The 26,605-nt window shown below is 35.4% G+C and overlaps 2 long non-coding RNA genes across 5 annotated transcripts in view; both read left to right on the forward strand.

Annotated features, from left to right (window-relative positions):
• Positions 1-26,605, forward strand: part of LOC141279460 (uncharacterized) — a 506,894-nt gene that overhangs the window by 238,893 nt on the left and 241,396 nt on the right. The window lies entirely within an intron of this gene.
• On the forward strand, positions 5,440-6,433 carry LOC141279459 (uncharacterized). Its single transcript, XR_012333713.1, has 3 exons — positions 5,440-5,451; positions 5,721-5,788; positions 6,413-6,433. It is a non-coding gene; the product is annotated as an uncharacterized lncRNA (long non-coding RNA).

A 26,605-nucleotide genomic window follows, 5' to 3' on the forward strand; every position in this document is an offset into this window, starting at 1 on the left:
AGGTGATCTCCACGTCTTACTCCTCTGACATCTTGAAGGTCTCCTGCAGTTCTTCCTCTCTTGTCCAGGTACCACAGATAGAGATCTAGGAGAGCCGACTTTAGTAAGAATTCTCACCCTTTGCTGTTTTCCCGGGCTGCTGTCTAGAGGATCCAGCGTGAGTGGGGTGTCCCAGTGAGTCATATCCTGCTTGCTTGTTGCTCCTGGGGGCTCTCGGTGCTGTCCTTTGGTTCCCTCTTCTGATACCAGGACTGTTAAAAGATAAAGTGCCCCTCCTAGCTAACTCTTAATTTATAACTCTTTATTTATTTATTTATTATTTTGACTCTTGACGATAACTGGTGAGATGTTTTGTAGAATGTATCTCAACTTGTGTTTGAATTTTTCATGATTAAAATTAAGGTTATGCATTATTGGGAAGGATACCAGAGAGGTGATATACTCTTCTCATTGTTTTAAATTAGGGGGTATAATGATGTCAACATTCATTACTGGTAATATTAACCATAACTACTTGGATCTTCCAGCATTCTCTGATTGTCAAGTTAGTATTTTTCCCTTTGTAATTACTAAATGTTTTGAGGGAGATCCTTTGAGATTATGCCAATATCCTGTTTCTGCTCAAAATCTCACCCACTAATCTAGTATTCGTAGTAGTGTTCTAATGTGTTTTTCTGTATCCCTCATTCCTTCTACGTTTAATCATTGGAATCCATCTATAAGGAAAAGTTATTATCCCCCAGTTATTTGTCTTCAGCATTGATTTAAATTGATATAGATTTATGGATATTTATTTTGTTTTTAGATTATCCAATACTGTTGTTACTTATTTTGTGGCTCAAGCCATTCCAACTTTGGGCATTGGGAACTATTCTTTTTCTTTTTTTCCAGTTTTATTGAGATGTAATTAACATATGATATCTCTGCCCTTTCAATATACCTTTACCAACCCACTCACCACACACCCCAACACAAACTTATTTATTTCATAGCATCTTCTATCAGTACAAGAGGCTCCAGGCTCATCTTGTACTTCCGTTGCTGTAGTTCTGGATCTTTTTTTTAAAATTGCAATGTGATATTTAGAAACTGAGGTTTGAGAGCTACAGTGCTTGTTGCTACTGCAGTGTCACTGCTTCTTACCTTTCTTGTGAATAGAGCTAGGAAATACATGTATATGTACTAACTCATACATACATGCACACACACACACCTCTGTTTGTACGTATATTTTAATAATATATTCAGGAGTCTGTATTGACACCTCTACCTCAAATTCAACATCCCAGTGTTCATTCTACCTTTTGCCCTTTTCCTTATTTGTAACTTCCTTTTCCTACAGCGAGAAATGTTAGATTTCTTATAGAAATCTTATCTATACTATATTTACTTATATTTTCCAACCTATTTTAAAAATAAAGTAGTTTCAAAAATTCCTCAACCAGGGCTTCCCTGGTGGCGCGGTGGTTGAGAGTCCACCTGCTGATGCAGGGGATGCGGGTTTGTGCCCCGGTCCGGGAGGATCCCACATGCCGCGGAGCGGCTGGGCCCGTGAGCCATGGCTGCTGAGCCTGCGTGTCTGGAGCCTGTGCTCCGCAACGGGAGAGGCCACAGTGGCTGGGCCCGTGAGCCATGGCTGCTGAGCCTGCGCGTCTGGAGCCTGTGCTCCGCAACGGGAGAGGCCACAGTGGTTAGAGGCCCGCATACCAGAAAAAAAAAAAATTCCTCAACCATACCTGTTTGAAACAGATTTGCTGACTAGAATACAGAGTTTCTGTGCAGTTCATTTTGTCTTTTCCTTTACAATATCCAATCGAAACATTATTTTCCCATTATAGAGGTTAGCTTCTTTCTTTCCCATACTCTTTAATTTAGTTTTTGATTTATTGGAAAACAGTTTGAATCATTTGTCACAGTTAATGTTCCATTTTCTCCCCCACATCCTATTGATATTTTACAATTTAAAATAGAATAAATCTAATTTTTTGTGGTGCATTTTTCTGTCAGTGTTGACAAATGCAGAGAGTCATGTAGTCATGAGCACAGTTTTGTGCAGAGGGATGTATTGACTCTCAAGTCCCCTGTGCTACCTTTCTATGCATGACTCCTATCCTCCCAGTCCTTGGCAATCACTGATTTGTCCATTTCCTGAGCTCTGCCCTTCCTAGAGTGTCATAGAAATGGAATCACATGACATGAATCTTTAGATAGCCTTTCAGTTAGAGAAATGTATTGAGGATTCATGTGCATGTCATTGCATGTCTCAACTGCTGCTCCCTTTTTGTTGTTCAAGTATCATTTCCTTGTATAACATGCCATGGTTTGTATACCAGTTGAGGGACATTTGAGTTGTTACCAGTTTGGGAAGGTTATGAATAAAGTTGCTATTCTATTTAGTCATATTTGAATCTTTACACTCTTTAAATATTTATTTGTGTTGTGATGGTAAAACTGCATTCTAAATGTCTTTTTATTTAAATGAAAGAGAAAATTTCTAAGGAGGTTCTTTCACTTATTTTATTAATACATGGTTGTGCACTGGCTTCAGAGCTACTCTAATCAAAGTTTGCAGACAAACTTTCTGTGTCACTTTAACATCTTTTATGTCAAGATAATTTAAGAAGCAACTAAGGTTTGACCTTCTGTGGTTGTAAATATTTTAATTTTCTCAAGAAATATTGACCATGTTTTAAAAGATTATTGAAAATAATATTTATAATGATTTTATTATCTCAAACACTAAAGTTAGTTTTTAATTATTTAGCTACTGCATAAAAGTCCAAATTCTTTATACAGTTCCATATTCGTATTTAAAGTAGTTCAGATTCCTTGTGTATATTTTGAATTAAATATTTCTGAAAGTTAAATTACTTTATAAAACCTATTTCATTCCAATTCCCCAAACTATTTTGGGAACGGGAAAGATAAGCTTTGTCTTCAAAAACTTAGTCACTATCTATCCTTTTCCTCCTAAAATGCATTTGAGAAAATAAAAAAGATTTTTAAAAAGCTGGTTACTGTTTCACAATGGAGCTGTCTAATAACTTTAAAAATTACACCGATTGAATGGTTACAAGACCAAGAACTAAGGAAAGAATTTTAATAATCCTTCCTTTATCTAGACACACTGGTGCTTTTTATTCCATAAATGAAATTTTACATTCATTAACATTGTAATAAGTAAAATAAATGCCTTTGTGGAAACTAACATTTCTCAGCTTCAGTTAAACTTCAGCATTACTTCTGTGTTAAGGACGTTGACAGAAAAGATAAATCAATTGTGTGTGTCTGTATACACACACACATATATATTTTTTTACCGACTTCATAGTTCTTCGTGTTGCTCTTTCATTTTTATGTGGTAAAAATTTTATTAAATTTATGTGTTTTTCGGCATTTTCACTTTTAAAATGGGTAGATCTATTATAAGTTTTGGTTCTAGTTAATGTTATTTAAAAATGATTAATTATAGTGTGTTTATTTGTTAGATATAAACAAAAATAAGTAAAAGTTTTCAGATGATACCAAATGACCCATAGATCCTTTTAATTTTGTATAAAGTGAAATAATAGCACATTATCTAATGGAGACTTACTGAACACTGGAGAATTTCTCATTTATGTCATTTTCAAAATTAGGCAAATTATTTAAAGATCTATTACTGTTGAATTGTCTTTGAGTGTTGGGGGTAATACTACATGAATTCTGTAAGTGTCCCAAAGATTTATAATACAATCATCTAAATTCTTGTAAATGATAAAGTTAGATATATTAAGCACAATTTAGCCTAGGAATTTCCCCTTAAATCTATGTATTTACATATACATACATGTATTGGCTTGGCCAAAAAGTTCGTTCGGGTTTTTCTGTACGATGTTATGGAAAAACCCGAACGAACTTTTTGGCAAACTCAATATATAAATATTTCAGTTCAGCTAAAATTAAACAATGCTCAAAACCCCTATAGTCTAAGAAATACAGTATATGTCTGTTTTTGAATAACTGACACCAAGTAATGGGGATAAAGATAATTGCCCACTGACAAGAGATTAGAATAATCCATTTACTCTAAAACACTATTAAATCATGAGTTCATATCATAATTATGAGTTCAGTCATAATGGAAAACTCACTTTACATTCAGCCAGGCTATCTCTCAGTGTTTTTCTTTTTAAATATATTATTGTCAGTATTTAAAGCAAACACTAATATTATTGGTATTCTTAAGATATTTAGTCTGTAATAATCTCCCCACATAATTCATTATTGTGAATAATGAGTTCCAGAAATTATAATCAGCAGTCACATGCTGACATACCTGGGTGGTGTGCTTAATTAATTTCATTGGATGCTCGGTGTGAGTAACAAAAGTAACTCTACTTGATTGGAAACACTATCAAATTTTGTAGTGTTCACATTACTCTTTTCTTTATCTAATAATAGAGAAAAATGAAGATAGAAGATTAATTCTGCCATCTAAAAATAGTATTTTTATATTAAATGGCTCTAAATATTGTAAGATAAGCTAATAGAAATGATTTCCCAAATTTTCATAAACTCACTTGATGTTCTTCTAAAAATGGCATATATTGAGAATAAGCAATGTAAAAAAAATGCGTAAGTTTCCTTTACACTCTAGTCTCAGAGTTTTGTTTTTTTGCTATTCTTTTCTGCCTCTTTAATTGCACTGGTAGGTGGTCTCTGTCATTTCAATTGCTTTCATATAAAAAATACCAAATTACAGTTGTCAAATTGTTATAATTATAGAGTATTTGTGAAAGACCCTTGTCGGCAGCATCTTGGATCTTTTGTTCTTAGCCCAAATGAGTTACAACTTAGAATGTCTCATTCTCGTCATCTTAAAAACATTTTGCCAAATTTCTTAATAACTGACTGAAATGGTCTAAAATTTATGTGTTCTTTCTCTGCTGAACTCTTTCAGCTTCATTAATTTAAAAACTATCTTTTCTTATTTCTAAGAACATTAAAAACATCTTGAGAATGCTAAAAAATCTGATTGTAGATTCTTAGGTAAGAAAAATATACATTTTGGAATGAAGATTATAGTCTTAAGGTTTTTTTTTTTTAATTTCCTGAGTTTCACAGAGTGAGCAAAGATGACTTTTATTTTTTTACACTATCATATAGTCCCCAAATTCAGTGATTATATGTTCCTATGTTGAAAATTTTTACTGTATGGCTAGCGTCTTTCCTAAATAAGAGCATAACATGGCATCCTTAACCTTTAAAAATCAACAAAAAACCTTACTCCTCAGTTCAGTCAATCATTTGCTTTCATTACTGATTTACAGTTCTTTGTAATTTGATTTTCAATTGTAGGTTTCTGATATTTTGATGCAATTCCAGTGTTCGTGACTTTTCTGTAACTTCTGTTGCCAACACTCTAAAATCCATGACGGTCCCCCTTCCGCCTTGGAGCGGTAGAGAAAGGTATTTATTGTCCTTGTCTAAGAAGTCGGTCTTCAGTGGAGAGGCAGCTGTAGTGGCAGCCTCTGAGCAGTCATGCAGTATACGTAAAGATTTCCTTTAGGATCAGAATAAAACTTAGGATATGAAGGATATTCATTTCAATATCTGAAATTACATAATGTTACCCTCCTTTTAATTAAAAAAAACTCATTTTTAAAATAAAAAAAAATTTTTTTACGTTGAAGGAGGAAACTTATTGGCACAGCTATTTTGTTTTTCCTTGTTAACAGGATGAAGCAGTGATTCTTAAGCAGTAGAAGCTTGTCTCTCCCAAACTAGTTTCATTATAGGATTAGAGGTATGTGGCATCACGTTAGAGAGGTTTTGGGGGACAAAGGAGGATGGGCAGGTAGTACTGAGTAAAAGTCTATCGCTGGTTGGGATATGAATCTTTTTTTGTGGCTGACAAAATATACACCTTTTACTAGTTCACTTTGATTCTACCTTAAATCCTGCAAGCTCACTTCAGTCCCAGTGTCTATTGAACAAGCAGTAACTATGTCACAGTTTCAAGGCATGTCTCAAAGCTGGAAACTTGCTGAATTTCAAAACGAACTCATCATCTAGATCTGCCGAATTCCTCCAACTTGGTCTATTTTTCTTTATCCTTTTACTTTATTTTCTCTCATCTCGTCTTCACTGAGTTTCTTGGGGGCAAGTATGAATTCCATCTGTAATATACATCTTCTACAGAGCTGAAAAGCACAACTCTCAGTGTTGCATGTGTGCATGTACGGATACTTTTCCCATTTGGAAAGTGATGTATGATACTCATAACTATAGGCTATATTAATAAATTGTACAAGAATGTAACTTTCTTATTTTAAAAAATGAGTCATTAGCCCACAAATGTAGCAAAGACTTAGTATCAGCCAACTAAGTGACTTGGTCCTTTTTCCTGAGATTACATCTATATTTTCAGATTAAAAAAATAAAGGCATTAGGGGAAGAGACACTAAGACCAGGACCTGGCATCTGCTGAGACTTATGTAGTTTCATCCCCTCTTCGATCTGGGTCCAGTCAGATTATTGTTTTCTTCCCTCCAGATACAGTCTTCTTTACATCCCTTGTCTTCCACTTTTCTCTTTTACTTTCTGTCTCTGTCTCTCCTTCTCCCTCTTCCTCTCCCTCCCTCCCGTTTTGTGTGCCACATACCACTTAAGTTCATAGGAATGAAAATGACTGAAGCAGAACTACCTTAAACAACATGAGTGTACTTCACAAACATAATAGTGAACAAAGGAAGCTAGACACAACAGACTGTATACTGTATGATTCCAATTACACAATTTTCCAAAATAGGCAAAAGTAACTTATGGTGTCAGAAGTCACAATGGCAGTTAACTTGAGGAGAGGTTATTAACAGAAGAGAAAATGAGGGGTGCTTCTGAGATCATGGTCCCTGTTGATTTGGATTCTGGTCACCTTGGTTTGTTTATTTTTTGAAATTCATTTAAATATACAGATGGATATTGACAATACGTACACATATATACACATATATATATACACAAGTCATACATACATACACATATATATACACAAGTCAAACTATCAAAATTATTTATATCTTCTAACTAGCAGGTGGTGATTTTAATCAGAGAACTAAGTCCTCCACATTTTCTACAAAGCATTTAAATCCACAGGGAAGGAGTGGGGAGGCAGGCATCTTACCCTGTATTCCAGTCAGCAATCCAGGGCTTGTTTGCTACATTAGCAATTCACTCTTGCTACATTTAGGCAGATTTACTAATACGTGAAACCTTGTATTCGATGCTCTTACCGTCTCTAATCTTCACCTCTAATATCTGTTTTTCTTAATTTTCTCTTATCTAGTGTTGCTTAATATTAGACACATGCGTTGAGAATGAACACATTTCATCACATGGTGTTATGAATCTGCCTTTTTACATTCTCCATTCCACATCCTTTTCCTTTTTTGTTTTAGTGTTCCAAGTGGAGGTATATAATCGTAATATAGATCCTTACAAGATTCCAAATTTAAAACATATGCAGCAACGGTAGTGTACCTAATCTGGCGTTGATTATATTTCCTGATATCTGACAAGTCTTCTCAATTTTTTTTTAGGTTTTGGTGGTAATGATGGAAGGAAACTTGTCAGTAACAACCCAGTAAAAGAGAGAATAATTAATTCTCAATTTAATTTATGAGCAATCAGGACCACGTTTGGGGTATATATTATTTGCTGGGGAAGTTGAAGAAAACATTGTCTCAAAGGGCATTGTTAACAAGGCTATCCGATTCTTAACTCTTTAATTAAGAAATCAGAATGGTCTTTTCATATTGGCTTCCTCATAAAAGGAGTTGAAAGCCCTCTTTTTAATTATCAGGGAATTATGTGGCAAATCTCTTTTCTCAGTAAATTTTGGAAGAATTCACTGGAGGCTCAGGTTTTCTTTGGCAGAAGATTTAATAATGAATTCAGTTTCTTCAAGAGATATCAGACTAGACAAATTTTCGATTCCTTCTTCTGGTCAGCTCAGTAAAGTGTATTTGTCATCCAAATGTATCAGCAAACTTTTTGCCAGCATTTTCTTATATCTCCTGCCACGGGGCTCACTCTTCTGAGGAATCACCCCATCTCCACACTACTTTCTGTAGTGCTTTCTATATTTAGCTGCTTTGGGCAACTGTTTTTGTATTACTATTATTTTTTTAATATGTTTTATCTTCTCTGAGATTAACTGAAAATGGGTTTGCCATTTGTTTATCATTTCACTTTTGCACAACATGCAAGATGAGAAGGGTATTTCTGTCTCTAACCACTCTGTTCACGACAAAGGTTTTCCCTGTTCGTTTTGGGAATAAAATTAAGGAAAAAATGTTTCCTTACCCAAATCTCTTCAGTGTTTTTTCTCTAAAATAGTGCCCACACTTACCACAAATTCAGGTTATTTGTGAAAGTACCATTTCCCAGATTCAAGAATTTGCCTTGAACAAAGAAGTAAATATGTGTGAGAGATAGTATTAAAAATTGGGGAAACAAGAATGAGAGTAGGAAATAGCAGTAATAAAACAACAAACCTGAGAGTATTGAAAGCATGAGCTGGGAGTATATTTTGAAATGGGAGAAAGAAAAAGAAAGTTAATGTGGCAAAGTTTTTGCTCAGAATGGCTGTGGCAGTGGATTTAATGCTTCGTAAGGTGCTTCTTCAGTCAACTCAGGAGTTTAAGATGACTGTAGACCAGTTTCCCAAGAGAAGTTAATCCCTTTACAAGAAAATTTCTATTCTTTTAAAATAGACTGTTTATCCTAGATATACTAATATCTGATTACTTGGAGCTACTATGCCTTCACCTCTTTTTCCCCTGTCTTTCTGTGCCATTTTGATGATTCTCCCTTTGTTTCCTTATCACCTCTGTTTCTTCCCAATTTCCAGGACAGAAGCTCTCATTTATTTTATTTTACTTTTTTAAAAATTGAAGCGTAGTTAATTCATAATGTTGTGTTAGTTTCTGGTGTACAGCAAAGTGATTCAGATTATATGTATATATATTCATAATTGTTTTCCGCTGTAGTTTATTACAAGGTATCGAATATAGTTCCCTGTGCTATGCAGTAGGACCTGGTAGTTTATCTTTTTTATATGTAGTAGTTTGTAGCTGCTAATCCCAAACTCCTAATTTATCCTTTCTCCTCTTTTCCCTTTGGTAACCGTTAAGTTTGTTTTCTGTGTTTGTCCATCTTTTTCTGTTTTGTAAATAAAAATTCTCATTTATACTTCAGAGTTCATTTAAAATTATGTTACGTGTCATTGTACTATTCATATTTTTGCCATATTTCTAAGAAAAAATCATGAAAAGCTTAGTATCCTGTGAATAAATCACAAGTATCACTGACAGGCGAGTGATTTATTTTGGGCTTTGAGCCCTGTTTTGCTATTTAGAATATAATACCAAGAAAACTGTCATTTATGTGAATGCTCGCACTGCTTTTACCTACAAGGTAGAGTGCTCATCAAGTAGAACTGATTCTTTTGGGGTGGCAAAAATACGCCTGTGAAAAGATACATCAGCAAAGTACAATTACAGTGCCAGCAGTTTTCATGCTCTGTACTAAGTACTGGATTGCTTTGTTATGCTGTATTTCCCTCCTGATGGTGTGGACATTGATGGGATAAAGCGTGTTGTTTTAAAACACTACCAACATAAATTTTTCTAAAATGAGATTTAACATGAACTCTACTACACTGTCTAGCACGATTACTGTATTTACCAAATATAGTAATGTGGTAAGATATTACTTATAATATGGTAAGATTTACCAAATGTACTAATTCATCAACAAAAGAGAAATATTGACTTCATTTCAAACAGAAAGGTTTATGTTTTATTTATTCAATTAAACTCTCATTCTCTTTTCTTTTCTCTGGAAAAAGAACAAGCCTAGAGGCATAAAAGAGGAAGCTAAGATTATAAATTCCAAAATATAATTCAAAGTACAAATTCTCAATACCATATTCACATCAGAAAATATGATTTCTCTGAAGTGTGCTGTCAAAATGCAAACTTCAGAAGCTACGTATTCCTTATATCTGCTTTGGATGTTATTTCAGGACATTCAGAATAATCCCTTCTTATCTTTGGAACTCAAATAGAAGCTCTTACATTTTTCCTTTTCTATACAAAGAAATGTTAAGGAAAGGTTATATTCTGAACATGTTTTAACTAAAAATATTTTAAAAGGAAAACCTAATGAAATTCACCCATTTATGTATCTATAACTGTCATCACAATGAAAAGATAGTAGTTAATTTTATCCTTGTGCATCTATGAATATATATTCTGATAAAAATCCGTTTTTGAAGAGAATAGACATGGATGGGGCCCATATTGGTCTTTTATAATTATTTCTACCTACAAATAATTAGGCAGATTATTTAAGATTCCTCATGGTTCCAAAAAGGAGTGGCACATAAAAGTTACTACTGGTGATTAACTTGATGTCTGGCAAAATCTCACATTATTGCTATCTCATCTATTTCCTATAATACTCTGACAAAGGACAATGTGAAAACCTAAAATAGCATTATAAACTAGGACTTAAAGGAAATGATACAATAGTACTAGAAGAGTTTTCCTAATTTCAATGCCAATCAATTGTGTTAAATAAATAAATGGAAGAGCCCTTTATCTCTGTGAAAATTGAGGTTTATACTAAGCAGAAAACTTGTCTCATTTCCTCTGCCTTGTAGTGTATACTTAAATGACTGTTCTTTTATGCTTCAAATTAGTTATCCTTCCCATTAGAAACTCTCATCCTCCATATCTTTTTATAAGACATTTTTTAAAAAGAAGTTTTAGGTTTACAACAAGAAATAAGTACAGAGATTTCCATAGCCTCCCTGCCGCCACACACACATAGCCTCCCCCATTATCAACATTAGTCACTCACATGTTATTTTATGATATTTTATTTACCAAGGATAAACCTACATTGACATATCATGATCACCCAAAGTTCGTAGTTTACCTTATGGTTCACTCTTGGTGTTGTACACTCCATGCATTTGTACAAATATATTATCACATATATACGTCTTTATGATACACAGATTATTTTCACTGCTCTAAAAATCGTCTGTGCTTTGCCTATTCATCTTCCCTTCCCCCTTTCCCTCACAACCACTGATCTTTCCCGTTGTTGCCATAGTTTTGCCTTTTTCAGAATGTCATGTGGTTGAAGTCATAAGGTATTTAGCCTTTTCAGATTAGCTTCTTTCATCTAGTAATATGCATTTAAGCTTTTTCTATGTCTTTTCATGGCTTAATAGCTTATTTATTTTCAGTGCTAAATAGTATTCCATTGTCTGGATGTAACACAGTCCATCCATTTACCCACTGAAGCACGTCCTTTTTTTTATTATTATTATTAAAGTATAGCATATGTATAATACAACCCCCCACCCCCCAAAAAAATACAGCTCCAAGAATTTTTACAAAATGGGCTTATCCACGTAACCAAAACACAGATAAAAAATTGTAACATTAGGAAAACTGACTGTTCCCTTGTGAGAATACCTTCTGGTGACCATTGTGATCATCACCCTCCCTCAAAAGTAAGCCACTGTTCTGATTTCTAACAATATAAATCAGTTTCCTCTATTTTTTAACTTTATAGAAATGGAATCATACAGTATATATTAATTTGTACATGCTTCTTTCACTCAGCAAGGTATTTGTGAGATTTACCATTGTTATTGCATATAATTGTAGTTTGTTCATTCTCAGTGTTGGACATAGTATTGCATTATGAATCTATCACAGTTTGTCCATCCTGCCATTGACAGAGATTTGGGTTGTTTCCAGTTTGGGCTATTATTTTCAGATCCATATATTTCAGAGATCATAACTAAAAGTTCTGTTGAGTAGATACTGAAGGGTGAAAGTGCTGGGTTACAGGGAATGTATATGTTCAATTTCATTGATAGTGTGTACTTCCATAGTAATTGTACCAGTTTACGCTTCCAGTGGCAGTGTATGAAAGTTCCAGTAGTGCAGGTTATTAATATTTTATTTTTTTATTGAAGTATAGTTGATTTACAATGTTCTGTTAATTTCTGCTGTACAGCAAAGTGATCCAGTTGTAATATATATATATTCTTTTAAAAATTATTTTCCTTTATTGGTTTATCACCGGATATTGAGTATAGTTCCCTGTGCTGTACAGTGGGACCTTGTTGTTTATCCATTCTACATATAATGGTTTGCATATGTTAATCCCAAACTCCCAGTCCGTCCGTCTCCCACACCCACCTTCCTCTATGGCAAACACAAGTCTTCTTTTTATCTGTGAGTCTGTTTCTGTTTCATAGATAGGTTCATTTGTGTCATAGTTTAGATTCCACATGTACGTGGTATCATATCGTATTTATCTTTCTCTTTCTGACTTACTTCACTTATGATAATCTTTAGGTTCATCCATGTTGCTGCAAATGGCATTATTTTGTTCTTTTTTTGTGGCTGAGTAGTAGTATTCCATTGTATATATGTACCACGTCGTCTTTATCCATTCATCTGTTGATGGACATTTAGGTTGTTTCCATGTCTTGGTTATTGTGAATAGTGCTGCTATGAGCATAGGGGTGCCTGTATCTGTTTTAGTTGTAGTTTTGTCCGAATATATGCCCAAGAGTGGGATTACTAGATTATATGGCAACTCAATTTTTAGTTTTTTTGAGGAACCTCCACACTGTTTTCCATAGTACCCACTGGAGCACATGTTGATTGCTTCCAAGTTTGGGCAGTTGTGAACAAAGCACTATAAACATCCATGTGCAGGTTTTTGTGTGGACACACGTTTTCAGTTCTTTTGGTTATATACCAAGGAGCGTGATTGCTGGATCATATGGTAAGATTATGTTTGGTTTTGTAAGAAACCACTTCCAAAGTGGCTTTACCATTTAGCACTAGCAGTGAATGAGAGTTCCTAGTACCCCACATCTTTGCCATCATTTGGTGTTGCCAGTGTTGCAGGTTTTGGCCATTCTAATAGGTGTGTAGTGGTATTTCATTGTTGTCTCCATTTATTGAAAGACTAAAATTCTTATTAAATAACAGGGTAGAGATTAGATGTTTGGGCTGGTAGTGATGCATTTTTGAATCTTGACAGGTGAAATGCTCACTAAGAAGTAATACCAGAGGGAGTGGAATGATGGAGAGAACTGGTAGTTGAGCAATTTGGGGACAACAATGAACACATTTGGTGCACTGCAGATGAATAGCACAATATTTAAGAATATTTGTTTATTTAGAAATCAAAAAGGCCTGAACTATGGTTGATTTTCTTTTACTTTTTAATTATATTGAAGTATAGTTGATTTACAATGTTGTGTTAATTACTGCTTTACAGCAAAGTGACTCAGTTACACATATATACACATTGTTTTTCATATTCTTTTCCATTATGGTTTATCACAGGATATAATTCCCTGAGGTATACAGTAGGACCTTGTTATTTATTCATTCTATATATAATAGTTTGCATCTGCTGATCCCAACCTCCCAATCCTTCCCTCCCCTGCTCCCTCTTTCCCTTGGCCACCATAAGTCTTCTCTATACCTGTGAGTCTGTTTCTGTTTTGTAGGTGGGTCTATTTGTGTTGTATTTTGGATTCCACATATAAGTGATATCATACGGTTATTTGTCTTTCTGACGTACCTCGCTTAGTATGATAATCTCTAGGTTAATAATTTTCAAACTGTTGTGTATTTGGTCAAATGTTTTAATCTTTATAGGCCTCAGCTTCCTTATTTTTAAATCACAGTAATTAAATTCTTTCTCATGTGGTTGTTGCTTAGAAGAGGTACACAAAACATTTAGTCCAGTGTCATGTATGTGCTGAACACTCACTACATGGTGGCTTTTTTATTTACTTTTTTATTCTGTTTCAATCCAAGTACTTTAAATGTTACCAGTCATCGACATGTGGGCTCTGAGCTGGGCTTATTCATGTTCAGTTATGAGCTGGACAATCCAAGAAAGGAGTTCTACCAGGACCCATGTAGATAGAAATAGACTTGAAGGATATGCAAGTTTGTGCTATACAAAATCCTGAATGTGGGGAGATACCTCCTATTTTGAGGAAACACTTTTCTAATGGAACCTATAGAAATACTACCCAAAAAGGTACAGGAAAATTCACACAGGATGTGTACATCTCTGATAATGTATTGAAAGAACAAGGGAAAAAGAACAAGGATGGCAGTATTCTCAAGGATGTAGGGATACATTACCTCTCAAAATCTCAGCCCAAAACCATCAGAACAGAACAGGAAGAAAATAAATATTAAAAAAATTAAAGAAAAGCTGAGATGAAAAGCTTCAATGAGAGATAAGGAAATATAAAAATAAAATAGCAAAATATAAATCCACAAAATAATGCTGATACTAAGGACAGTTAAAATTGTGAGGTGAAAGAAAAACCATAGAAATTCCTCTGAAAGCAAAATCATGAAAAGATAAAAGTAAGGGAGGAGATGACAAATTCTATTAATTCATGCTTTCTTTAAACATATGTTGAGTGTCTATTTCAGGAATGAAAGCACATCCATAAACAGATTGGTCACAAATAACCTTCATCCTGAAGTACTTTTATTAAAGCGGGAGAAACAAATAATAAACTATCCATAATAAATACGTCATATGGAATATAAAAAGAGCTTAGAAAGTAACATTTGAGCAAATTCCATTAAATCTAAAAAGAGAGGTAGCATATGACTATCTAAGCGAAGAACTTTCAAACATAGGATATAACAAATAAAAAGACCTTGAGTTGGGAATATTTCTGATATGTTTAAAGAAAAGCACGGTGCTTGTATCCAGTTTGAGAGGAGGAGGGAAAGAGTAAAAGAGCTGTGGTTGTTTTAAGACCTTGAAGGCCATTGCAAGGACTTTAACTTTCACTCCGTGTGACTGGAGTTTATGTGAAAGTCTAAAAAAGAAGAATGAAATGAAAGACATCTGGCTGTTGTGGCAAAAATAGGTTAGAGAGGTAAGATGACGTAAGGGTGGAAGCAGTATTATAGGAAAGAGATGCTGATGGTTGGACCAGTGCAGTAAGTAGCTTTGGGAGAATGTAAGTGGTCAGAATCCAGAAATAGTTTTTAAGTAAAACCAATACAATTACTTGACAAAATGTGCATGAAAGGTGAAAGGGAGAGAAATAGGAGTCAAACCACTGTCAACTGATACGGAGAAGATACTGTGTGGAGCAATTTGAAGGGGAGGATTGGTTCAGTTTGGGCCTTATTGATTTGTGGAAACTTTAAGACATCCTAGTAGAGGTGTGGAGTTGGATATACAAGGTTGTAGCTCATGTTTGGCTGTAGACATATATTTGTGCATCAAGAGTAAATAGGTGATATTATAAACCATGAGGCTAGATAACATCATCTAGGAGTGAGTATAGATAGAAAATGAAGGTCCATATAAGCAATTTGGATAGCAAAGGTGACTGGCAAACAGTGATGAATTAGGGGTTGACAGTTTTATTTTTTTCCAGCATTTAAAAAATATTGTTCTCGCTTCTAGCTTCCATTGTGTCTAGTGAGATGTCAGTAGTAATTTGGGTCATTTGAATCATTGTTCACTGCATGTGATGCGTTATTTTTCTCTCATTTTCAATAGTTTCCATTCATTTTAGTTTTCAGTGTTTGACTGTCATGTGCTTAGGTTTGGTTCCTTTTTATTCTCTTTGGTATTCACTGAGGTTTTGAACTTATAATTTTATGTCTCTCACTAAATTTTGGAATTTTTTGAGCATGCTTTTCATTTAAAAAATTATTATTTGGTTCTTTTTAAAGAGTTTATATTTCTCTGCTGAAATTTTCTCTTTAAAATTTAAGCATATGTTTCTTAATGTCCTTGAGCATAGTTATAATAGTTCTTATCTAGTAATTTTTTTTGTATGTTAAATCATTTTGGAAGGTAGTCTCAAACATTTCAAAAGATATGCTATATAAAGTCTGGATTCTAAAAATTATCTTTTTTTAATTGGTATGCAGCTAATCTGGCTAAAACCAAACTGTTAAAGCTCTGTTTTCAGTGTCTGGTAAGGCAAATTTCAAATTGGTGATTTTTATCTTAGCCAGGGTACTTGGAATCTGCCCTGTTCACCCCTGGTTCAAAGGTTAGTTAAACATTTGGATAGAGTTCCTTTCCGGAAATTTTCACCTTATTCTCCAGTGTATGTGTTTGGCCCTGTTTTTTCAAGTACAAGACTTCAGTGTTTAACTATGTTATGTGGCCACACTAGGGTCTGCCGTGATGATAAAATCTATAGAAACAGGAAACTCATACTGCCATTCACAGCCCCAAGTGTTGACTCCTTTCCAGTATCTGTTTGCTTTGTTCATTCTCCATGGACTCCATTGCCTTTTGCTCTTATTTTTTAGCATGTAGATTTGTCATATGTTAGAAGCTTGGATTGATCAGAATTATTTGGCCACACTGAAAGTAAATGTTTAATTATTTTCCTTTCAAATCTTGTTTTTAACTGTGAAATGAAAGCCTCATGCCCCTAATGAGGGCATTAAGGCCTCATCAGAAATCTTGCCAATGACACAGTATACACTGCAGTTTTTATTAATAACACTTGGTGATAAAAGAGAGAAAAAAGGTTTGGCCTTCCAATGCAACATACCCCTCATTATCCATTTCATCATTGACTTATTCATTCAACATAGTTACATTTGTAAGCCACACATTTATCTATGTACTTAGGATAGAACTGTTAAAAATATAACATCTGTCCTTATGGAGTTTATGTTGTAGGAGAATGACAGAAAGATAAAACAGTAGGCAATAAGTAAGAAAATTGTCTAGCATGGTAGAAGGTGAAAAATGCCATGTAAAATAGGGGGGCCTAGAAACAAAAATGTGAGAAATAGTGGTACTTCAGAGTTTGTAGCTGTAAGTAAGGTGCTACTTCATTGAGAAGTGGGGTTTTGAGCCCAATCATAAAGGAGACAAGTGAATTGCTACCCAAGTGGATATCTGGCTTCCAAGAAGGGGCTATGCTCTTTGTAAGAGAGGCCTCTAGAACCTGCAAGGAGCTCAGTGTATCTGGAACAGGAGGTGAGTAGCAGGAATTGAAGACAAAGACGTAACAGGGTGAGAAATTACGTAGGGCCTGTTTGCACACTGTACGGAAATTAGTTTTCAGAGTGAATGAAAAGAGGAGCCATTAGAAGGGTTCAAGCCTTGGACTGACATTATCTTAGACAAATGATCAGACTGGCTGCTTTATTAAAAATAGCCCGTAGAAAGAAACTTGGTGTGAGGCTATCAAAGTAATCCAAGTTATCCATGTTGGGGAGTCATACCAGGCTACTGCACGGTACAAGTGGGAAGCAAGTCCAAACTATAGATATATTTTAAAAGTAGACATGAAAGGATTTCATGGTGGATCAATATATGTGTGGAGTGTAAGAAAGGTAGAGGGGTCAAGATGACTCCAAAATTATTGGCCTGAGCAGCTAAGATTATTAAAATAAGGAAGCTTATTAAGGGATGTGACGATGGAGTAGGTGTGAGGGAGGGTGATCAAGAGTTCAGTTTTTTGTTGTTGTTGTTGTTGTTTTTTGCAGTACGCGGGCCTCTCACTGTTGTGGCCTCTCCCGTTGCGGAGCACAGGCTCCGGACGCGCAGTCTCAGCGGCCATGGCTCACGGGCCCAGCCGCTCCGCGGCATGTAGGATCTTCCCGGACCGGGGCACGAACACGTGTCCCCTGCATCGGCAGGCGGACTCTCAACCATTGCACCACCAGGGAAGCCCAAGAGTTCAGTTTTGACCAGGCTGAGTTTGAGAGGTCTTATTCGGCATCAAAGTGGAGAGGTTGAATAGCGGTAGATATGTGAATCTGGACTAAACATCTAGATATATGAATCATACAATGGTGTGAACTAGAGATACAAATTTGAGAGTTATGTACAAATATACACTATTCCAGCCATGAGAGTGGATGTCAAGGGAGTGAGTGTAGTCACAGTCTAGAGGAGACCCCCTGTGCTCTGGAGCTCTCCAACATTAACTCATGGCATCTTCAAGTTTTCTCTGCATAAATCTATGACTCTATCAGACAGAACATGAAAAATCACTGATTTGCGTAAGATCCTCATTTTACTTACGAACAAACTGAAAGACAGAAGGGTAAGTTTATCAAATGATTTATCCAGTGTCAAAGCTAATTGGTGATAGAGCCAAGACTAAATGCCTCAGTTATCTGACTAATAATTAAAAGACTATTTGTAAAACAAGAGGGAATAAGGCAGCAAGTGTTTCTTCAAAGACCCAAAGAATAGATGTCTCTGTTTATTAAATAATTAATTATAGAGTCCTGTGCTTAATTAAGCACAGACTCTGAAAGCCTTGCTAAAAGACACTTACATATAATTCAGTCTTAAGAAAATTCAAAACTATCCAATTGAGGGAGTGTGGAGTGTCTTGTGTGTATTCAGCGCCTTTCACCACACTTCCTTTACCATTTCTTATCAGTAACAGAATAAAAGAGAAAATAAAATTATATTGTAATTTCAGAGAAAATAATATACACAAAGGAATAGTCAGTGATGGTCTATTTGAATTTTATAGGAATATTTGCTGATTTTCTGGTAGACGCATGCTTGAAGTCCTAAATTCTCCTTTTATATATTAGATGGAAACATTCTATAAATACTTTATTTTTGATTTTTGAATAAAGCTATCCAGATAAAATAATATTTTACAATTATATGGAAACTTTTATATTAAAGAATATTTTCCTAACTTTGTAAACAACAACATTTCACATACTGCTGGATTTCAGCTGCTATTAGGACACTTGGCATTACCACCAGGCAATAATTCTCAGAGTGTAAAAAAAAAAAAAAAAGGTAATACCACATCCTATTCAGTGAACTGGGATCCTAAATACATGGAGCATATTTACTTTTAACCCTCAAGCAGTATGCACCCAATAAAATGTGAGCAATAATGTTATTTTCAGGAGTAGATATCTGTGTCTAGAAGAGTGAGTTTGAAAGTAGAAATGGACATTTTTCATTCTCAATTGGATGACTGTGTCATACTTTCTAAGTGCAAGACAGATTTTCTCTGCCTTTCTTATTCATGCAATGTGCTTCAATTTATAGAGTTTCAAGATCAACATTAAGCTACTAAGGAAATAATGCAGCAATGGATGACCAAATAGCCATGGTGAACGGTTGAGTGGAATCATCCCCGCTCATTTCACTAAGATTCTACTGGGAATTGTTATGACATCTCTGACCTACCAATATTTTCCATAATTTCAGCAATGAATTCTTCAGTATTGCTTGATTTTATTAGTGTTCCTGCATTAGATATATCAATTGGTGGGAACAAAGACAAGTTTAAATGATATACCCAAGGTAGAAAAGGAGAACTTTTACTTACTGTCTCCAATCTGCCTTCTTGAAGCTTACAGATTCCTCTACCTAGGGTTGTGGTTGGAAATAAAAGGTCACTACATTTATTCTCTCCCCAACTAATCAACCCGAGTATTAAGTTATTTTTATCTTAAGTTTGATCTATAATATATTTATCCTTCATGAGAACCCATTCTTTCAACATGTTCTCATTGTTTCACTCCACCTTTCCTAAGGCACCATTTCTATTCTGATTTTTTAATATGGTTCATTACTTATGTATCCAAGTTTTTGTGCAGCTGGCCCCTTTTTGGTTATCAGGTTTCACACTAAATTGCAAACAAAGGGATTGGAGAAAAACAGGGATTGTTTGTTAACACTAGTGTTCTGGGGGTCTCTATAGCATTAAGTAATTTTTAACAATTTAGTCATTTTTTGTTTTACATAGCACTTGATCAGTGCCCAGTTTTAAAAAGTCAAGAATAATGTTTCTTCTACACTTCCAAGTGTGATTCGTAGACAGTAGGTGCTGTCAACCAAAGTGGGATAGAAGTACACGACACGACTAAGCTTCTTCCTTGAATACTTCTCACACAGTCCTTCTAGGAGGAAAATATTATTTTCCAGATAAAATAAGTGAGGATAATAAAATATAAATAAGTTGCTTTTCTTTTAAAAAGTATATAGCATAGGTAATATAAAGAAACAATGGAGTCTGGGTCTTTAACTCATATTTTGCCCTTTGCCCTTATTCCTTTTTTTTTTAAATGCTGTTGCCACTTGCCTTTTTCACCATAGATTATTCTGAATGTTTTCATTTAATCCTATCATTTATATTGTGAACGTGTTTTTGAAACTTAGCATTGTGTGTGTGTGTGTGTGTGTGTGTGTGTGTGTGTGTGTGAGAGACAGACAATAGATTGGTCACGTGTACCTTTAATTTTTGTTAGTTTCTTTAATATTAATAAGAATTTAGATATCTCTTAGTTAAAAATCCTCATAATGGGTTAAGTGGGTGAAATTACTTGTCCAGGGTAATTTTACTAAGATATTTACTGGCATATACAAGAGTTTCCTTTTTGTATTCTACTGTATGTTTCTTTATGTTTCCCTATGATGAGTTCATTTTTGAATATTAGAGTGATAAATTACTCTGTGTTTCAAATCTAAAAGAAGAATGTGAATAAAAACAAATTTATTTTCTGTTCAAAACAATAAGAGCAAATTCAGAATGGGAAAAGAAAATGTGGGAGAGAGCTAAAATATAAGAAAAATCAGCAGATCATAGTCATCTGAATGACAGAAACATACATTAAAAATATAAAGTACATAAAGCTTTTACATTTACTTTTAGAGAAACTTTTAGTTTGTTATTTCTAACTTCTCTGAATTTCTCTGGGATTTTATTTTGCCACTATCATAACATTCATATATCTTTAATGTAGAGTTATATATATTTATTAAATTCCCTTAGCTGACCAAGTTGCCTTCAAGTCAACTTGTATATCAAGTGGCTCACCACGTTATACAGCTGTTCTTTGTATAAAGTAGGAATTCAATATTGCCTGACATTGTTGTTAATAAATATATTTATTAAATTCCCTTAGCTGACCAAGTTGCCTTCAAGTCAACTTGTATATCAAGTGGCTCACCACGTTATACAGCTGTTCTTTGTATAAAGTAGGAATTCAATATTGCCTGACATTGTTGTTAATAAATATTTTAGAAAATGAATGAGGGAATAAGGGAGTGAATTTATCCATAGGCTAATAGTTCCTGCCAAGTGTCGTTAGAGGTAAGTGGTTCATACTGCTGATGGAGGCCATTACTGATTTATGATTGCCAACCTCAGCTGGGGCCCCAGAGACACTGGGTGATTCTGTGTAAATTTCTACCACTCCCTTCAAATTCATTATCCAATTTACCAACCCTGTGTTACGTAGTGAATATTAAAGTCAGTAAACCGGAACTTCCTTAACTTTCTTACTTTCCCTCCATAGTCACAGTTCCAAGATACTGTATTTCATTGTGTGTGTGCATATACTTCAATTTAGTTATTGTGTTGTTAATAGACAATTGCCCATTGTCCTTATGTTCATATCTCACATAGGTATAACACAGTTGTAGTATGGACATTCTTATATCTTCCCCAGTGTTTTTTTTTTTTTTTTCCTGTACGTGGGCCTCTCACTGTTGTGGCCTCTCCCGTTGCGGAGCAGAGGCTCCGGATGTGCAAGCTCAGTGGCCATGGCTCACGGGCCCAGCGGCTGCGCGGCATGTGGGATCTTCCCGGACCGGGGCATGAACCCGCATCCCCTGCATCGGCAGGCAGACTCTCAACCACTGCGGCACCAGGGAAGCCCTTCCCCAGTGTTCTTGGGCAAGAGTTTAACTAGGTCATACACCTAGCAGTTGGATTTCTGGGTCAGAGGATATGCACAGCTTCAACTTTAGGAAATAATGCCACATTGTTTTCCAAAATTGTTGAAGCAATTTGCATTCCCGCCAATGGAATGTGAATGATCAAATTACTGTTTGTCTTTGCCAGTAGTTGATGGTGTCTCTAATAATTTGTGAATTTTACCAGTCTGGTGTTGTGGAAGTTACTTTATCTGCTTTAAGTATACAGTCCCCTGATTGCTAATGAAGGGCGACATTGTTAAAAAATCCTACCTATTGAGAATTCTGATTTCATCCTTTGTGGAGAGACTGTCCATAATTTTCTTGTGTCTTTTATTGCTATGCAGACGTTCTTTATATAATCTTGATACTTAGCCTCTGTCAGTTTTAAATGTTGTAAATATATTTTTCCAATTTGTCTTTTGTGTATTCATTTACTTTAGGGTGCTTTTGATGAATAACATTCTTTATTTTAATGTAGTTCAGTGTTTAGTAATTATTTTCCATTATCAAATTATCTATAACTTGTCAAATGATGCCCTGCATTAATTTCTGCAGCTATAAATTACTCTTGATGTTGGATAAGGCAGTTAATTCCCACTTTTACACTTAATGGCAATTAATGTAATTTAGTGACAGTTATTAATTCCACTTTGTCCGTTTAGTGATCACAAAATTTTCTTCTTATTCTCAATTAAAATTATTCCTTTTCCACTTGGATTTCTATTATTAATCCCCTTTAAGTTCCTTAGATTCCTAAAATTAAACTACCATAAACATGACATATCTTTCTATATTTTGTTTGCTGATATTTTGTTCCAGAGTTTTTCATCTATTGTGGCAATGAGATTGAGCACCAGGTTTTGTCAGGTTTATGCTGGCTTCATAAAATGGGTTTCTTTCTCTTCCTTTCTCTCTTGCTCTCTCTTTCCTATTATCTGAAAAAAAAAAAAGAGGTTAGTTTATTTCTTAAATACGTAGAAGAATTCAACAGGGAAATATCTGAGGCAAGTGTTTTCTTGGTAGGAAAGTCTCGGTTTTTAAAATAATTTATAGGTTTAGGTTTCTTTATAATTCTTTTTTTTTTTTTTTTTTTTTTTTTTGCGGTACACGGGCCTTTCACCGTTGTGGCCTGTCCTGTTGCGGAGCACAGGCGCCGGACGCGCAGGCTCAGCGGCCATGGCTCACGGGCCCAGCCGCTCTGCGGCATGTGGCTTCTTCCCGGAGTGGGACACAAACCCGTGTACCCTACTTCGGCAGGCGGACTCTCAACCACTGCACCACCAGGGAAGCCCCTATAATTATCTTTTTGATCTTTTTCATTTACTCTATGTAAGTTTGAATGCATTTTATTTTACTAGAGATTTATCTATATGATCAAATTAGATGACATAGTTATTTAAAATGGACTCAAAATTTTTAATGTCTAGAGTCAAAAACAATATCTATTTTTTTTTATTCCTTATGTGGTATATTCTTTCCTTTTCATTGTTCAGGCCTAATAACAGCTTATGAATTGTATTAATTTATTCAAAGGATCATCTTACATGATCCTATTTGTTGTATATCCTATTTGTTGTATATTTGTTTTCTATTTCCTGAATTTCTACTCTTATCTGTATTGTTTCTTTACTTCCACCTTCTTTAACTTTAACTTGTTATTTTTTCCTAATTTCATGAGAAGGTTGCTTAACCAATTTATTATTAACCTTTCTTCTTTTATAATATGTAGATTTTAAGCAGCAAGACCTGAAGCACATGTTTTCTTTGCAAGAAAGTTGGCTTTTGTTTTTGTTTTTCAACCATAGGTTTTAGTTTCTTTACAGTACAACGTCTTTTAGGCTATGTATTCCCATCTATGTATACTTTGGCTATATCCATCATATTTTGAGATACCTTACTTTTTTATTGAATGAAAGTTTCTGTGAATTTTATATTCAAAAGTTTCACACAGATGATTTCATATAATTCCATGAATCCCTTTTTTTCCCTACCCCTATGTTGTCCCTCCCCCCATTTCCTCTCTCCATTGGTAACCACTAGCTTGTTCTCTATATCTGTGAGTCTGTTTCTTTCTTGTTTTATTCACTAGTTGTATTTTTTAGATTCCACATATAAGTGATAGCATACAGTATTTATATTTTTCTGTATGATGTATTTCACTTAGCATAATGTCCTTCAGGTCCATCCATGTTGCTGCAAATGACAGATTTCATTCTTTTTCATGGCTGAGTAGTATTCTATTTTGTGTGTGTGTGTGTGTGTGTGTGTGTGTGTGTGTGTGTGTGTACGTGTACCACTTCTTTATCCATTCATCTGTTGATGGACACTTAGGTTGCTTCCATACCTTGGGGCAGTTGTAAACAATGCTTCTGTGAACATTGGGGTACAGGTATCGTTTTGCATTAGTGATTTTTAATTTTTTTTTTGAATATATACCCAGGAGTGGAATTGCTGGGTCACATGTTAGTTCTGTTTTTAGTATTTTGAGAAACCTCCATACTGTTCCATAGTGGCTGCACCAATTTACACTCCTGCCAACAGTGTACGAGGGTTCCCTTTTCTCCACATCCTTGCCAACATTTGTATTCTTTTTTTTTTTTTTTTTTGGCGGTACGCAGGCCTCTCACTCTTGTGGCCTCTCCCATTGCAGAGCACAGGCTCCAGACGCGCAGGCTCAGCAGCCATGGCTCACGGGCCCAGCCGCTCCGCGGCATGTGGGATCTTCCTAGACTGGGGCACGAACCCATGTCCCCTGCATCGGCAGGCGGACTCTCAACGACTGCGCCACCAGGGAAGCCCTGTAAAGGTTTTAATTTCTCCATTGACTGTGAATGAGATCCTTGCTGGGTAGACTATTCTTAGTTTTAGGTTTTTTCCTTTCATCACTTTAAATATGTACTGTCACTCCCATCTGGCTTGCAGAGTTTCTTCTGGAATATCAGCTCTTAACCTTATGGGGATTCCCTTGTATGTTAATTGCTGGTTTTCCCTTGATGCTTTTAATCTTTTTTCTTTGTATTTAGTTTTTGTTAGTTTGGTTAATATGTGTCTTAGTGTGTTTCTCCTTGATTTATCCTGTATGGGGCTCTCTGTGCTTCCTGGACTTGATTAACTATTTCTTTTCCCATTCTAGGGAAGTTTTCATCTATAATCTGTTCAAATATTTTCTCAGTCCCTTTCTTTTTCTCTTCTTCTGGGACCCCTATAATTCGAATGTTGGTGTGTTTAACATTGTCCCAGAGGTCTCTGAGACTGTCCTCAATTCTTTTCATTCTTTTTTCTTTATTCTGCTCTGTGGTAGTTATTTCCACTCTTTTATCTTCCAGGTCACTTACCTGTTCTTCTGCCTCAGTTATTCTGCTATTGATTTCTAGAGAATTTTTAATTTCATTTATTGTGTTGTTCATCATTGTTTTTCTGCTCTTTACTTCTTCTTGGTTCTTGTTAAACATTTTTTGTATTTTCTCCATTCTGTTTCCAGGTTTTTGGATCATCTTTACTGTTATTACTCTGAATTCTTTTTCAGGTAGACTGCCTATTTCCTCTTCATTTGTTAGGTCTGGTGGGTTTTTATCTTGCTCCTTCATCTCCTGTGTGTTTCTCTGTCTTCTCATTTTGCTTCACTTACTGTGTTTGGGGTCTCCTTTTCGTAGGCTGCACATTCATAGTTTCCATTGTTTTTGGTGTCTGCCCCCATTGGCTAAGGTTGGTTCAGTGGATTGTGTAGGGTTCCTGGTGGAGGGGAATGTTGTCTCTGTTCTGTTGGATAAGGCTGGAACTTGTCTTTCTGGTGGGCAGGACCATGTCCAGTGTTGTGTTTTGGGGTGTCTGTGACCTTATTTTGATTTTAGGCAACCCCTCTGCTAGTTGGTGCGGTTGTGTTCCTGTCTTGCTAGTTGTGTGGCATATGGTGTCCAACACTGTAGCTTGCTGGTCATTGAGTGGAGCTGGGTCTTAGCGTTCAGATGGAGATCTCTGGGACTGCTTTCACCATTTGATATTACATGGAGCTGGGGGGTGTCTAGTGGACCAGTGTTCTGAACTCTGCTCTCCCACCTCAGAGGCACAGGCCTGACTCCCAGCTGGAGCCCCAAGACCGGGTCAGCCACACGGTTCAGAAGAAAAGGGAGGGAAAAAAGAAAGAAAGAAAGAAAAAATAAAATAAAATAAAGTTATCAAAATAAAAAAAATATTAAAATTAAGAAGTAATAAAATAAAGAAGAGAGCAAGCAAGCCAAAAAACAAATCCAACAATGATAACAAGTGCCAAAAACTATACTAAAAACAAACAAACAAAAGGACAGAACCCTAGGACAAATGGTAAAAGCAAAGCTATACAGACAAAATCACACAAAGAAATATACACACCCATAAAAAGAGAAAAAGGAAAAATATATATTTATACATTAAAGAAAAGGAGAAAGAGAGCAACCAAATCAATAAACAAATCTACCAATGATAATAAACTCCAAATACTAAACTAAAGTAAACATAAAACCAGAAACAAATTTGACACAGAAAGCAAACCCCAAGTCTGCAGTTGCTCCCAAAGTCCACCACCTCAATTTTCGTATGATTCGTTGTCTCTTCAGGTATTCCAGAGATGCAGGGTACATCAAGTTCACTGTGGAGATTTAACCTGCTGCTCCTGAGGCTGCTGGGAGGGATTCCCCTTTCTCTTCTTTGTTCACACAGCTCCAGGGGCTCAGCTTTGGATTTGGCCCCGCCTCTGCATGTAGGTCACCTGAGCGCATCTGTTCTTTGCTCAGACAGGACGTGGTTAAAGGAGCAGATGATTCGG

This window comes from Tursiops truncatus, chromosome 9 (genome assembly GCF_011762595.2).
Source record: "Tursiops truncatus isolate mTurTru1 chromosome 9, mTurTru1.mat.Y, whole genome shotgun sequence".
In the NCBI taxonomy this organism is placed as follows: Eukaryota; Metazoa; Chordata; class Mammalia; order Artiodactyla; family Delphinidae; genus Tursiops; species Tursiops truncatus.